The following is a 15,085-nucleotide window of genomic DNA, read 5'->3' as shown; positions in this document are numbered from 1 at the left end:
GCATGTCTTTTTTAGTTCTTTTCCTTGCAGTACTCTTCATACAGAGAAAATCTTCAGGATTTTTCTACAGAACTCCTATGTAGCTCTGCAGAGCTGCCAGGTGGTCCTGGAGAAGCATTTTCAGCAGCCCTTGGAAGGCTAGAGGAGGGCTGCAGTGACAGAGGGACACGCACAGCAAGTCAGAGTGCAGGTCTCTAGGCATGCAGACTTGACACGTGTGGCAGAATTGAATATCCCACAAGCAGCACAAAGAGCGTGTAAGTGATCAACCTCACAGCTCAGATCTCCATGCTTAGGTATAGGTATCACATCCTCCTGGGTTCAAATTAGGGAGTTCAAAGGTTGGAGTTCAACATGTAGGACTCGGGAGGAAGCAGCAGCTGGAAAAAGTCTGAGGAGAGATGGAGCATAGCTCCCCTGTGAACAGCATGGAGTCTCTCCCAGCCCAACTGGGCATCCCAACTGGCCGGCTTCAAGACAACACAGCACTGTAATTCTCATCTATCCAGTACTAAATTATCCCTTTCCATTGCAAGGGATAATTTAGGGATAATATACTTCAAGAAGTATAAGGACCATCTGAATGTCTGGTGGTTTTGTGTAGCTCATAGGCTTCTCAGAATACAGAACTGATTCTCCAGGCCCATCTCATGCTAGAGATGCCCCTTGCACTGGAGAAGCATCAGGAGTGGGAGTCAGTGTACAGCCTTGTAAACAGCCTGCCCTAGGGGAGGGAAATAGAGTTTTCATCAGCTCCTCTTTGCTAGAGGAGCTGCACCTTGCCCATAATCATCTCTCCCAGTACAAGCTGGTAAGTGGGCAGAGAGCAGAGTGCCTTCTCCCTACTGTGAGGACACCCCGTCCTCACCTGTACACCTCGGTAAAGTGCCAACGAATTATGGAGGTGAGGCAGAAGATCATTCCTACAGTTCCATTTGCAAGATAAATTATAGCACCTGCTTCTGAATTCAAACAAGAGCAGTGTTGCAGCCTTTCTAACCTGCTGCATGGTTGTCACCATTTTCTGGCTGTTCTGGGAGCTTCTGTGAAAGGAAAACACATTAACAGACCTCATTCAGCTATTAGCAGATGCTTATCTGGACTGCAATAGAGATCATGGCTCCTGTGGTTGCCCACAGCCTCAGAAAAACAGTCAAGGTCTGAAATAAGATGACAGAGATGGTAGATCGGCTCTTACCTAGCAGTGCTGAAGGATCAGCAGTCAGGTGTAAGAAGCAAAACAAGAAACCATTGTCTCTCTGGTCTCCCATTAGCAAGCATAGTAGAAATGGTACTAATGTGCCAAGGAAAAGTGACTCAAATGTGTTTTGCCTGTGTTATATCCTTAAGTTGGGAAATTCTCTTTGGGTACCTGCCATGCATTGCCAGAATGCACCAGGCATTAAAGTCCCTTAAATCACAAAATTTTAGTCAATATTTTGATGTAGGCTGGGATTAGGCTATGGCTCGCCTATACATGGCTGATGGAGGCACAGACTAGCATATCTCCTTTGCAGTATATGTCTGTCTCTTTCTCCTGCACCTTCCTTTCCAGTAACACAACTGCTCACTGTTGTGTGAGAAACCTGAGTTTCTCATCTACGACTTGTTTCCAGTAGGAAACCTTGATCCTACTGGAAAAAAGTAGGGAACAAGATGCTAATCCCCTTCATAGGGATAATAACCCCCAGGGTATGTGCCTGATGAGCTGGTCAGCTGGTGTCTCTCAGCAGATAGAAAAGTGGAGAATCAATTCAGTCCTCCATGGTAAACACACTTTCAGAGTCTGACGCCTCTGCTCTGACTTGGATATAAGAATAGGGGAACTTTGGAGTTCCCCATGTCTGTGTCTTGGCCACTGGAGTTACAGAAGATGTGCCCTCCATTTCCTCAGCAAATGATTGGATTAACCTCTCTGATGCACAAGGATGATACAAGAAGTGCCATGTGGGTTGAAGCCTGTTGTGATAAGTTGTGGTTCACACCGGGCTTTCAGTTGTGCCTGAGCCACTCTAGCAGTGCTGCCCAGTGCTGGCCCTCTCATGGTCAGTGTCTCCTGCCAGGAAGGAGTGAAGAGACAGCAGCCAGTGCTGCCATGCTGCAGGGCACTCCTCGTGGCACTCCTGCTGCAACTGGCCTTCCCTCCAAGAGCCCATCTGCTCATCTTCCTCCCTCCCTCTCATCTTATGCAAAGCAGCTCATTAGTCCGATTAGCAGCCAAGCACTATTTCTGATTGTTCATCAGTGATTCCTTTGTTGCTCTCCATCACTCCTGTTGAGCCTCATTAGTGCTGCTAGGAAGCAGAGGAGATGTTGGGATATTTATAGGAAGGGTGGGGTGTACTTTAGGTTTTATTGCTGCCTAATATCCCTTCTCCACTCCCTTACCCCAGCTCTCCTTTAAAAGCCTTCTCTTAATATGGAGCTTAGCCAGAGCATATGCAGAGACAGGGAAGGACTAGTCTGATTTTCAATTCCTTGAGTCATAGAATTGAGAAAGACAAGCTGGAGGTATGCAGAGGCTCAGTCCTGGGTCATGAGTGTACAGACCTACACAGGACAGGGTACCTGGACCAGGGAGTTGAGTCTGTGCCCCTGTGCACACACACATCAGGTGGGGTATCTATAGCAGCCCACAAATGAATCCAAAGGGATCATCGTGTGCACACAGCATTGTTGGGGAGGTAAATGCCCCAGCTACAAGCACAGCTTGGGCATGAAGCACCTGTGTCAGGGCTTGGGTGTGAATGCGTTTCCATGCAGGACACCCACTTCTCTGCCTGTAAGCCAATGGAGAGCTGTACCATGCTCCCAACAGCTCCAGAGGGAGCAACTGCCTTGGTTACTTATAAAAATATTCTTTCATGCAGCACTTAATTATGGAGGCAACTAGACAAAGACTAATCATTCATTCTAATACAGGGGAGAATAATCATTCTGACAGCAGGAGATACTTGGCTTCTTTGGGAGGAGAACAGAGTGTGAGGAGGAGGCTGAAGAAAAACTACAGGACAGAGAAAGGAGGAGAAAGGAGGAACAAAATACTAAATCAGTTACCCAGTACAGACATCTTTATGATTTCATAAATGGAATATGCTTAGCGTCGGCAATCTTACCCAGCATCACAAGGACACCTCTTCCTAGTCCAAGCCTGAGGCTCTGATCATGCCAGAAGTCAAACCAGGTGACATTTTAATACCACTTTTCATCTCAAGATTGCATCTTCCTTCCAAAGGGTCACAAAGTGTTTTTATAACCTTTCCAGGAACATAATTCATGTCTTGTGGCACTGAAATACAGTATGTTCCTGAGAAGGATGAGCCACCTCCACCACTGTGCAGGAATTTTGACAAGAAAGCAGTGACAGCTTCTGTGTCCCTCTTCAGCCATGGGGTGTGCATGTAAATGTGTGTGAGGAGGGGGATTTCAGCAGCAGAATGCAATTGCAGAGTATGGAAGCTGGCCAGGAGCTCTAGCCAAATCCTCAGTTAATACGTAGGTTAGCACCAGGGAGCTGTAAGAAACAGCACTAGTGACCCAGATTGTGGCAATCCTTCCTTTGCCTTCCTGGTGGGTCATGCCTCTGCAAGTGGTCAGACCTCTGTGTGGCTGGGGATGGCTCTTGAAAGGTTACAAGCCATGGTCTTGACATGGGTAGTCAGTCCTGATCAATCACCAAAAATATGGTATTAATCTAAGTGTCTTGGACAAAATCCAGGTTTGTAAAATGGCATCACACACTTCTACATTACCCCTTTTGGGCTTCAAGCAAGTCCAATGTCTTTTCCCTTCAGAGCAGTGCCTTGCTGGGAACAGAGATGGCTCTGTTCCACTGTACTTCTCCCACAGTCCCTGAGTGTCTGCTCCATGTCCACAGCTGCCATGGATGAAATGGATCCCCTGTTCAAGACAGTGTACCTATCAGGCTGTGTTATGCCCAGTGCTGTTCTGCACTCTGGCTGGTGAAACACTGCCCTGTACTGCCCACTGTGATGAGTGTTCCTTACTCCCCACCAGGGGTGCTACTAGCTGACTGACATGAAGCAGGGTTGGCCTTCGCTCTCTGGAAAATGCTGCTCTGCTTTGTCCAGAACACCTGCTCTGCTTTGTCCAGAACACCTTACAGGAAATCAGCATCCTCGACACATTAAGAGCAAGAGCCATGTGAGGATTAAACAGATCCATCTATCCCATAAATCTGTCAGGAACTGACCCTTCCCTTCCTCAGCCAGCAGACTACTCCAGTGCAGCCCAAAGCTGTTGGGGACCATCTGCACTCCTAGAGCTGTCTCTCTGGCTCCCTTAGTAGGAACAGAGCTTTCCCTGCCCTCTGCAGCTGCAGTCCATCATGCATACAGTATTAAGTTTGTATCTCCTCTGCCTTCCTCACTGCTATATCTTTCCACTTCCAGCTGATTTAATTGAGTGCTCTGGTTATGAAGAATCATGGTGTCTAAGCACTAGGAGTAATACTTAGCATGATATTACCATTTTCACATCCCAGGGCTGTGCAAACATTAACTAACGCTAACTCTAATTAGCTGCAACTCACTGGAAAGTAGGTAAGCTTGATATTAACCCCATTTTTATAGCTGATGACGCTAAGATTCAGAAGGCTCAAGTTACTTGTCTCTGCTGTGGAGGTAAGTTCAGCTAAAGTACCCTGATCAAAATGGGCAAATGTGTTTTCCAGGCTGTTTCACCATTCTGAGGGGGATTCTGGCCTCCCAGACAGCATGCATTTGACCCAGACATACCTCAGGGGCTGAGCACAGGATGCCTCAGTCCTGCCATGCCACAAGTCCCCCTACAAGCATGTGTGCTATGCTCAACCAGCTGAGAACCCTTCCCCTGTCTAGTGGGGCCCTTGTGTCCTGCCATTTCCCCTACAGCACCCAACTGCCACCAGGGCCCAAGGAGGTTTCCCGAAGCCATAGGCATGCAGCACAATACAGCAGAGATTTCCACTTTCTCCCATTTCCCCACCTGAAGGTTGTTGAATGAAATGGCAAAAGACTGCACTGACAATGCTAGAAGCTATATTATGAGTGGAAAATGATGCTCTGTACTCTTTCCATGGTCCAGTTAGCAAATGCTGGAGAATAAATGCAGTTTCTAAATGCTACAATTCTTTCTAAACAGAGTATGGGTCTTGTGAAGGGACATTTTATTTTTAGATATTTTGTTCTTCTCCACTAAAATCCAAAGTTATCTAGAATTAGCATTTCACATTCAGGAAAAGTCAGGGAAGTCCTTCCTTCTTCCTCCATTTTTGCTACTCTGTCTCATAGCAGACCTTTCAGCAAGGTCATCAGAAATACTGTCTGATGAACACTCTGCAAGATTGTTTTAGGAGAGGTTCCCCGTGAGACAACTGAGACAACTGCTAACTCATGCAATTAGTTTGCCTCAAAATTCCCCCAAGCCACTACTATTAGCAGTAGCCCTCACCTTCACACTTCCCTGGTTCACCACATCCTGCTGCTGTAGCTTCCAGCCCAGAGGTGGCTGCATATTCTTTGAGGATGCATCCACCCATGCTCCCTCCACTGCATTGCTTGGAGGGGAGCCTGAACTTTGAGCTGAGCTGTCCCCATATTTGCAGCACAAGAAGTTAGGGTCTCTCTTACACACAGCCTGCGAAAGTTTCCCTGATTAGTGTTGCATTTATAAGGACAGAAAGGTTGGGAAAATATTACAGTTAAAGTGATTGGTGAACATACCTTTGCCAATGCAAGGAATGAGTGGGAAAAGGGTTAAGGGTAGCGCTGGCTGAAGGTGTTGATTCCTGAGTGAAACAAGATGCCACTGTACAGTCCTATTCCTTTGTACAATTTTGCTATCATATAAAATCCAGATGCATGCAACTCTGGGATATGGTAGGCAGTTTCGGTCCCTGCTTCCCAGGAGGGCAGCGTAGAGTCAGAGAAGGCATGGAGAAGAGCAACTAAAATGGCTAAGGATTGGGACCACCACTCTGGAAGGAGAGGGCAAAATGTCTGTGTTGTTGCTTTGAGAGGAAAATATTAGGAATCTTTACAGACTCCCCAAGTCTGGAAAGGTAAGGTGACAACAGAACTGCTGCTCATCAAATGCCACTGGTGGGGTACACAGTGAAGGCACCACTGAGAGCAGTCAGGCTCCCATGCTATTCCAAAATACCATCTCCTACTGCCACCATAGGGCACTGAGAGCTGAGTTATGGGGGCCACTGTTCTGACTCAGTGAGTCATTACATTTTCTGTCACCTATATCATGCACAGTGCATTTGCTTTCACACCAAGCCCACCCAATATGGAAACATACCACATAAATGAAAACCTGCAGGTATCCAGTCCCAGTAAACCACTTGCCATTTCCAACCCAGTCACACCTCAGTGTACACAGTGGGCAAGCAGCAGAACAGGCAAGATACAGGCACCCTTCAAAGCACTGACTTCTCTATGCAGTCACCAAACTGCTCCAGTGTTAGCTACAGTTGTAGCTGTCGCTGATGTTGGAGACAGGCACACGACAGAACACACCGATGTTCATGCAGGAACAGCCAACATTTATTGTTGGGCACCCCCTTTTATAGGGGCTCCAAATTTCCTGCACTTACATACGTAGTTGGTTGGGTTCTTAGCTCTGCCCAGCCCACTGGCCAATGATACGTATGCATTCATGATTCAATGGGATTGGCCAGGGTCCCATGTTTGAATTTGAATCCGACCTATTATTATCATACCTAGGGATTTATTTACTACTATTCTCTACCAAGCTTAGGCTGGTCAAGTTGCTGTCTCTAATGGCCAATTTATCTGTACAGCTAACAGACCAGCCTTAGCTGTCACAGTTCTCCCTCTCTGTTTAAAAAAATGCAAAGTCTTCTTTGTCATCCTTCTGCAGGGGCCCTTTGCAGAGAGAATGACAAGACATCATGATGACACATGATTCCACCAAACTTGACAAGCCTAGCCCCTCCCAGCCAGTGATGTATCCCATGTGTCATTCAAGATGGAACTTTCAGACACAGGAACTGTCAAAGGGAATTACCAACAATACAAGTTTTCAGATTGGCATGCTTTTGGCTCACTACTTGGAAGTTAAAATCTTACAACTTAACTATACAAACAGGAAACATTTCAACTTTAGAACCCAGGGCAAACCAACTAACAGGGAATACAATCTGTCTTAATTCAGGTTTGTGATTCAGGTCCTTAAATCAATAAAATCCTCAAACAAAATTGTCACCTTAAAAGTCCCAGATCTCCACTTAGCAGGTGTACAAATTATTTAAATCACTGCTCCATGACATCTACTGGAGGATCATGAGAAGGGTGTTGTTTCTGGTCCTGAGCAGGGCACAGAGCAAAGTGTACACAGCTGGCAGGTACCTATTGCATTCCAGTGTCCACAGAGACAAAAGTGTACCCACGTCCCCACATAATAAGATCCCATGGACTCTCCCATTTATTAGTGATAATATCTTTTACCATTAACTTTTGGTTTAGGCAACTGGACATCACTAGATGACTGCAGTGATATAAAGTGATTTAAAATTACTGAATTCTGGGAGTGTTCTGGTACTCTTAGGTGGTTCAAGGTATAAATAGCTTTTGCCACTCTGCTCTGCTCTGTGGGGTCTCATCACACATTCCCCCTTTCTGTTTATCAAGGATAGGTTTTAAAGTGCCATGTGCACGTTCTACGGTGGCCTGTCCTATCGTTGAGCGGGGAATACCAGTGTGTGCCGCACTTCAGAGCTGTAGGAAATGTCTCGTATGTTGTGAAGTATATGCAGGACCATTGTCTGTTTTAATCATATGAGGGATGCCCAAAGCAGCAAAGACTGATGGCCAATGTGCGATGGTATCCTAGCTCCTTTCCCCTGTAGGTACTGATGCCCATATAGCTGAGGAAAAAGTATCAATTGACACATGCACATATTTTAAACATCCAAACTCTAGAATGTGTGTGACATCAGTCTGCAAGATTTGTAAGGCTTAAACCACATGGATTAACTCCCATCTCTAGTGATGCATTGTGGCCTTGGCAATCAGCACAGGTATTGACTGTATTACGAGCCTCTGTGTTCAACAGCAGAAATTGCCTCTGTAGGGCTTGAATACCTTGATGGATGAAGATGTGTGATGCCTTTGCTTGTGCAAGCATGTCTGGCAGTGGTGCTGTCCAAGCAGGGCTAGCTAGTTGATCTGCTAGTGCGTTGCCCTCTGCAATAAAACCAGGTAGATTTGTATGACTTATGATGTGTAGGATGTAGTTAGGCAAGTTCTGGCCTAGATAGTATACCACAAAGTTTTTAGTAGGCCAAAAGAAATTGTCAATTTCTTTTAACAGGTCTTGGTCTAATCTCTGTGTGATGTCAGCAGAGTCAGTGACAATATTTAAAGGAATATGGGGAAAATGCTGAAAAGCCATAGCTACAGCATGTAACTCCACTACCTGAGGTGATCCACTCTCACCTTCCAATGTTTGCCACTTTCTTCTTTCCATGTCGCAATGGCCTTTCCCATCTTCCCAGAACCATCACTAAATAATTACAGTAAATACTGTAATACCTTTTAGGGGTGTGTGACTATTCAGAGGTTTTAGGGATAGTGCAGTGGTCTTACTTAATTGACTCAGTATATGGTAACTAATTTGCCCTGAGAAATTTTGCAAGGCACTTTGTAAAGCTGTGCTGTTGGCATAACACCATTCAAATTCTTGTGTCACGGGTATAATAATTTTGGAAGGATCTGTTGCACTCAACTGTAAACATCTTTGACAGATTTTGATGATTAACTGGGCAATTAACTCAAAAATGGTAGGGGCCGTCTTTTTAGGTTGGTGAGGTAGGAACATCCACTCTAAAACATGCAAAGGGTCAGACCACTAAGTATGCCATTGTCATATAATACCAGTAGGATGAAAATCAACAATGAAACACAGTAATACACATTTCTGGGCATATCTGGTGGACTTGTCTGTGATAGCCTGCTCTACTATTTCAACAGTGGCTTTTGCCTCTGGGGTTAATTTTCTGGGAGAATTTAGATGAGGATTACCCTTTAGGAGGTTAAATAAGGGTGCTAGTTGTGGAGTGGTTGGTCAATCCTAGATAGGGTCTGAACCAGTTTATGGTACATCATTTAAATTTTGAATTTTTGTTGAGAGTTGAATTGTTTGTGGCTGTATATTCTGATCCATAATTTTGAGTCCAAGGTATCTCCAGGGTGGTTGCTGCTGCACCTTTTCCAGTACTACTTGCAGCCCAAATGATTTTAATGCTTGCATCAGGCTTGGCCAAATCTGTAAAAGCCATTTTTGGTTAGGGTCGCTATTAAGATGTGATCTATGCAATGGATGGTAACAGTATGCCCCCAGAAATTGTTCTGTCGCTGATGATAATGAAGCACTGATTTAGAAGAATTAAAGACTTTAGTTAAAATAGATATTGCTGAGGTAAGGAAGCTAAAACTTCCCTTTTGTTAACAGAAGCCAGACTGAAGGAACTGATAAATCATTGAAGGAACTGATAAATCATGGAAGCTGTCAAGCTAAGCTTTTGCATCCTGAATAATCAATAGACCCCATGAATACAATACAATCTTAAATCAAACAGTCTTGGAAAACAGGATTCAGCTGTCAAAGGTTAAAAAGTCAAAGAGAGGAAGACCCATCTTACTTCATCATTTTAGGACCCTACCCCATAAAAAAGACCACTGACCCATTTCAAAGAACAAACTACGCATGCTTAATGGCTTTTTGGGCTAATTACCATACGAAGCGGGGAATGGGATGTACCAGAGTTATGAATATGCATTTGTGTTTTGGGTATTCAATACTCCTGGACATAAAAGCCCCTGTGATCATCTGTAAATTGCACGTGTGTATTTGGGAGCTATCCTGCACGCTGCCCGGCGTCATAATAAACATACACTTTCTAACTTTAAACTGTTAGAGAGCCTTTGTCCGTCATAGTTGGATATTGGTATTAGATCATTATCCATAGGGTTTTTTTAATAAATCAATAATGCCCGAGCAACATACTATCAACAAATTGCGGGGCTGTTTTTCATTCCTTGCAGCAAAACTTTCCATTAATAACACTCAGCTGGTGCAGCATTATTAATGGATGGCACCATGAAAGCAAACTTTGGGGTATCATCTGGATGTAAAGGAATAGTAAAAAACCAATCTTTTAGATCCACAATCAGAATATCCCAGGTGGCAGGGATCATTGTAGGAGATGGCATGCCAGGTTGTAAAGCACCCATGCTTTCCATGGCTGCATTGATTTCTCTCAAGTCATGGAGCAACCTCCTTTTCCCAGACTTCTTTTTTATAACAAATACCGAGGTGTTCCAAGGGCTCGTGGGTGGTATTATGTGTCCCTGAGCCAGTTCTTGTACTAAAGATTTAAAGGGCGTGTAGCTTCTCCTTCTCTAGGGACCACTGTGGTACCCATACAGGTCAAGTAGTAAGCCATTTAAGGGCCAATGTGGGATATTTTGCACCCTTTAATACAGTGGCCCCAATAAAAAATCCATCGGTACCTGGACTCCCCATGCCGATAAAACATCTTTCCCCCCACAGGTTAAGTGGTGCAGCAGTGATATATGGCCAAATAGCGGCGGCCTAACCAACAGGATTTTTGACCAACACAGGTCTGCTACTCAAGCAGGTCAGTGTGGTTCCTCTGAGGCCAGCAATGGCAGATTCTGCAGGCATAGTGGGCCATGATAAAGGCCAAATGTTGGCAGAGATGATGGTGACTTCTGCCCCATGCCAATCATCCCACTGACCTTTATTTGCGAGGGGCTTGCCCGAGGCATCGTGATGGTACACACCACGCTAGGTCACTGATCACACATGACCTGAGTCCAATATACCTGGGGTTCTCCTGTCAATTCGAAGCCTTGGTCTCCTTGCACCTTAGGATCTGTTCTTGGAACAGAAGACTTAAAAGGGATGAGTTGGGCAATTCACATTTTTTCAGGGATACTCATGGGTGAAATAGGGGTTGATACCATGGCATCTATTTGTCCAGTAAAATCAGTGGGATAACACCTGGGTGTACAAAAATACCTTGCAAAGTAGCACTGCATCTTCTGATCAACAGTGCACTCAATCCTCTCCCGATGGGCCCCTGTGCCTCGAGAGGGACCTTATGTACCTTTAATGTACTTACGGTTGTTAAGATAGAGATGAAAACATCCATTCCAGCTGATCCCTGGTCCTTCCTGTGAGCTTAGGCTTGCACAGGAAGGTGGGAAGATGCTTGTGTCATCACATGTCTCCCCCTTGCGCCTGGTCTTCCGTTTCTCTGGTCCTTAAAAGGTTGTCTGTTAGTATAGACCTTGAATTTGCATTTTCTGGCCATATGACCAGGTTTCCCACACCAGTTACATTTAATGTTTATATTCCTCTGTCTTTGAAATGTCCTCATTAGAGTAGGCTTGCAGGGACAGTTTGCTCTCAGGTGGCCTTGCCCACACCTGTAGCACTGGGATGCCCTTTACGGCAGCTGCTATGGAATCTGCTAGTAAGGACACATTATGGGAATTAGATCCAACCTTAGCACAGGCATTTATCATCTCATCTAAAGATGGATTTTCATTTGGCAGCACTTCTATGATCTCTCAGCAATCTTCATTAGCATTGTCTCTTGCCAATTGGAAAATTAAATTATTTCTGGCCTCAATATTCACAATTTGTTTTACAATAGCATCCTGTAGTCTCTCTATAAATTGTAGGCATGGTTCTCTGACCCCTTTTTGATCTTTGAATCTGTTTGGGTCATGTTAGCCATATTTGCTACCTGAAATAATGCCTGCATCCCCAAGTCTTTTACCTGTGCCAGCGCCAATGGATGCAACCTGGCTTGAAGTCATGAGTCCCCCAGCGGTGGCAGTCCTAGGAGTTGAGGAACCCCTGCTTCATAACATGAGTCTTGTTGTGGAACCTTTAGGTTTCTTAACTCCTGTTGTCCTGTGCTGCATCACCATGTTGATTTGAAAACCATATTGAACTGGGATATAGATCAATTTGGCTAGCAGCTTTATATCAAAGGGTATTACTTCCACTGTTGTTAAAAATCACAGCATGTTAGCAACAGCAGGAAAACACAGTCCATGCTTGGCAAAAAGCTGGTGTAGTTCAGAAAGAACTGGCCACTGGAAAGGTGGGTATTTATCACATGCAGTTCCATTACCTCTTAGTACTGGGTATACTTCAGTTGTCACTTCTTCAGGTTCCCAACCTCCCAACACAGGCACATCAATTTTTTCTGCTCCTTCAAAATCCCCACTCGCAGCCACCCACTTTACCTGTTGCCAGACACTCACTGGATCAGGCATGGCTGTCAGCAGCACAGGAACGGCTGTGTTATCTTGGGGTTCTGGAGAGGGACAATGGCTCTGGCTCTCTGTGTTGGTGTCTTTTGAGTTTCTAGTCAGTATATATTCCAGGGGCAGCTCCAGCCCCGGTAGCAGCAGTGCGTGTGTGGCAGTGGCAGCAGCTTTAGGATCCTCCAGTCCACTGCTGCTTCCCAGGTATGCTGTTCACTTGGCATCCAGGCACCCATGATGATGCATTTCAGGGTTTCCTCCCATGAGTCGAAGCAACAAGTGGGCATGCCCAATATTGGCTGGGTTGTAGGTACAGTCTCGGAGCCAGGCCACTCAGCTCCGGAAGGAGGCGGTCCGAGTGTATCTGTGGTGGTGAAGGACATGTGTGGCCCTGGTGCGTGTGGTTCAAATGGTGCACTCGGCGCAGCTGCAGGGCCCTCCACTTCTGTGAGAGCCAAGTGCTGCTGCAGCATGACAGTAGGACCAGTGCAGTCTGGCACGGTTACAGAGCACCCGCCTGTCACAGTAGCAGCAGCAGACACTGCTTCGTAGTGGCCAGGTGCTGCTTCACAGTGGCAGCGGCCAGGTGCCACTTCACAGTGACCAGGCACAGTTTGGCAGCAGCCAGGCACCACTCTAGGGGTCTCAGCCAGCACGGCAGGGCACGGTGGAGCTGCAGGGTGCTAGTTCAGCACAGCACAGCAGCATGGCATTTCTCTGCCACTTGGCGTGACATTGCAGCATCTTGGCTTAGCTGCGGCATGCTCCACCGGTGATGGGTCCGACACAGGCCAGCAGCACAGTTCCATGCGGCAGCAGGATGTTCTGCCAGCAAGTTGTCCCAGCACAGGGCAGTGGCGCATTCCTCAGGTGAGGTGTCCCAGCATGGGGTGACTTTGCAGCTCCACACGGCTGCAGGATGTTTCTACAGGCAAATCATCCCAGCACGGGTCAGCTGCGTGACTCCGTGTGGTTTCGCAGCCCAACACAGCTGCTTCGCCCATCCTCCTCCCTCACGTGCCTGATACAGCATTCATGCTTCCTGCCACCTCCCCCATGCCCTCTTCTCACTGCATGTCCCCTCCACCATCCTTGTGTCCCACTCGGTCTTTAATTGTTTTAGCAAGTCTACAATGAGCCTCCAGGGCTTTATCACGTTAATGGCAGTTTCATTGCCTATGGTGGCTGCTACAAGTATGAATCAGCCAGGCTGCCCCCATGTTTTTAAGCCCAGGATGGCTCCTTCAGTCACACCCAATCCATGGCTCTCGCCCCACACCAACAAGGCTAGCAAAGCCCACTGATCATATTTTATCCCTCTTCTCCTTAAAAAAAGAGACCATACCTTGGTAATGGAGTCTTCCTCTACCAAAGTCCATGCTCTCAATTTTCCCAGTGTCATCTTCTATACACAGAGGGGTCCAGACCCATGCAGCACTCTCTGCTGCCCACAGCTATACCTGCTGCTCCACTGGGACTAGCACAGCAATTTCTGCTGTCCCACAGCTTTCCCTGCTGTTCTCTGCAGCCCTACAGGCTGCAGGCAGCAATCTCCACTGCCCTCTGTCTCCCCACAATACCCAGGGCAGCTTGTTGTATCACATTGGTTCACCAATTGTCACTGATGTTGAAGACAGGCATGCAACAGAACACACCAATGTTCCCGCAGGAACAGCCAACATTTATTGTTGGGCACCCCCTTTTACAGGGGCTCCAAATTTCCTGCACTTACATACGTGATTGGTTGGGTTCTTAGCTCCGCCCAGCCCACTGGCCATTGATACGTATGCATTCATGATTCAATGGGATTGGCCAGGGTCCCATGTTTGAATTTGAATCCAACCTATTATTATCATACTCAGGGACTTGTTTACTACTATTCTCTACCAAGCTTAGGCTGGTCAAGTTGGTGTCTGTTATGGCAAATTTATCTGTGCAGCTTACAGATCACCTGTAGCTGTCACAGTAGCCTCACACAGCAGGACTAGTGCTTGAAGCCAACAGGGCTGTGGCTGAGCAGGAGGAATAAAGAAGCCATTTCACATTCAGGTGGTATGCCCACTCTCTCTGTGAAAATGGGGTAATGGGAAAGGTCTTAGAGACTTCAGATACTATTGTTACTCAGGCACCCTGAAATACTTAAGGACAGAAGGAAGCATGAAATTGCAGTCACTTCCAGTGTCCCTGGGATGATGTGCTTTTGGGTCCAGCCAGTAGCCACAAGCCACCTGTGAACTGAGATGAAGGCTCTGCTTGTTGTTACTGCATTAGCTCAACCCTTCTTTCCTCACTAAATATATTCAGTAAGCAGTGCTCAGTTTGACAGACATCCTTCAGCTCACACATGAGTTAGAGCCAGAGTTTAGAGGGAAATGAAGACAAAGAAGGATTTATATAATCTGTAGAGTTTCTCTCCATTCATAGCCTGCCTTCTTAATATTCTCTGCACAACTTTGCCTCAGGACTATAGCCCTGCATAGGACTTGTTCATTCAACATAGTATGTGTATTCTTTGATGGCAGAAGACATCCTATGTGGGAAAAGGTGGTAGAGAAAGAAAGAAGCAGAGGAGGAGAGAAAATTATCCCTCCTTCAATTACATTCTTTATAGAGAGGAAAGCAGTTTCAAATTGAGGAGCTTTAAGAATTAATTTAACCATAGGCTTTGGAGCACACACACCTACCTTCACAAAGCTGAGTGTTTATATTCCATATTTCTCTTGCAGAATTTCTTTTTACAGTTTAGCTCA

Source organism: Zosterops lateralis (assembly GCF_965231275.1).
Source record: "Zosterops lateralis genome assembly, chromosome: 4".
NCBI classification, from domain to species: Eukaryota; Metazoa; Chordata; class Aves; order Passeriformes; family Zosteropidae; genus Zosterops; species Zosterops lateralis.
This window is presented reverse-complemented; position numbering follows the sequence as displayed.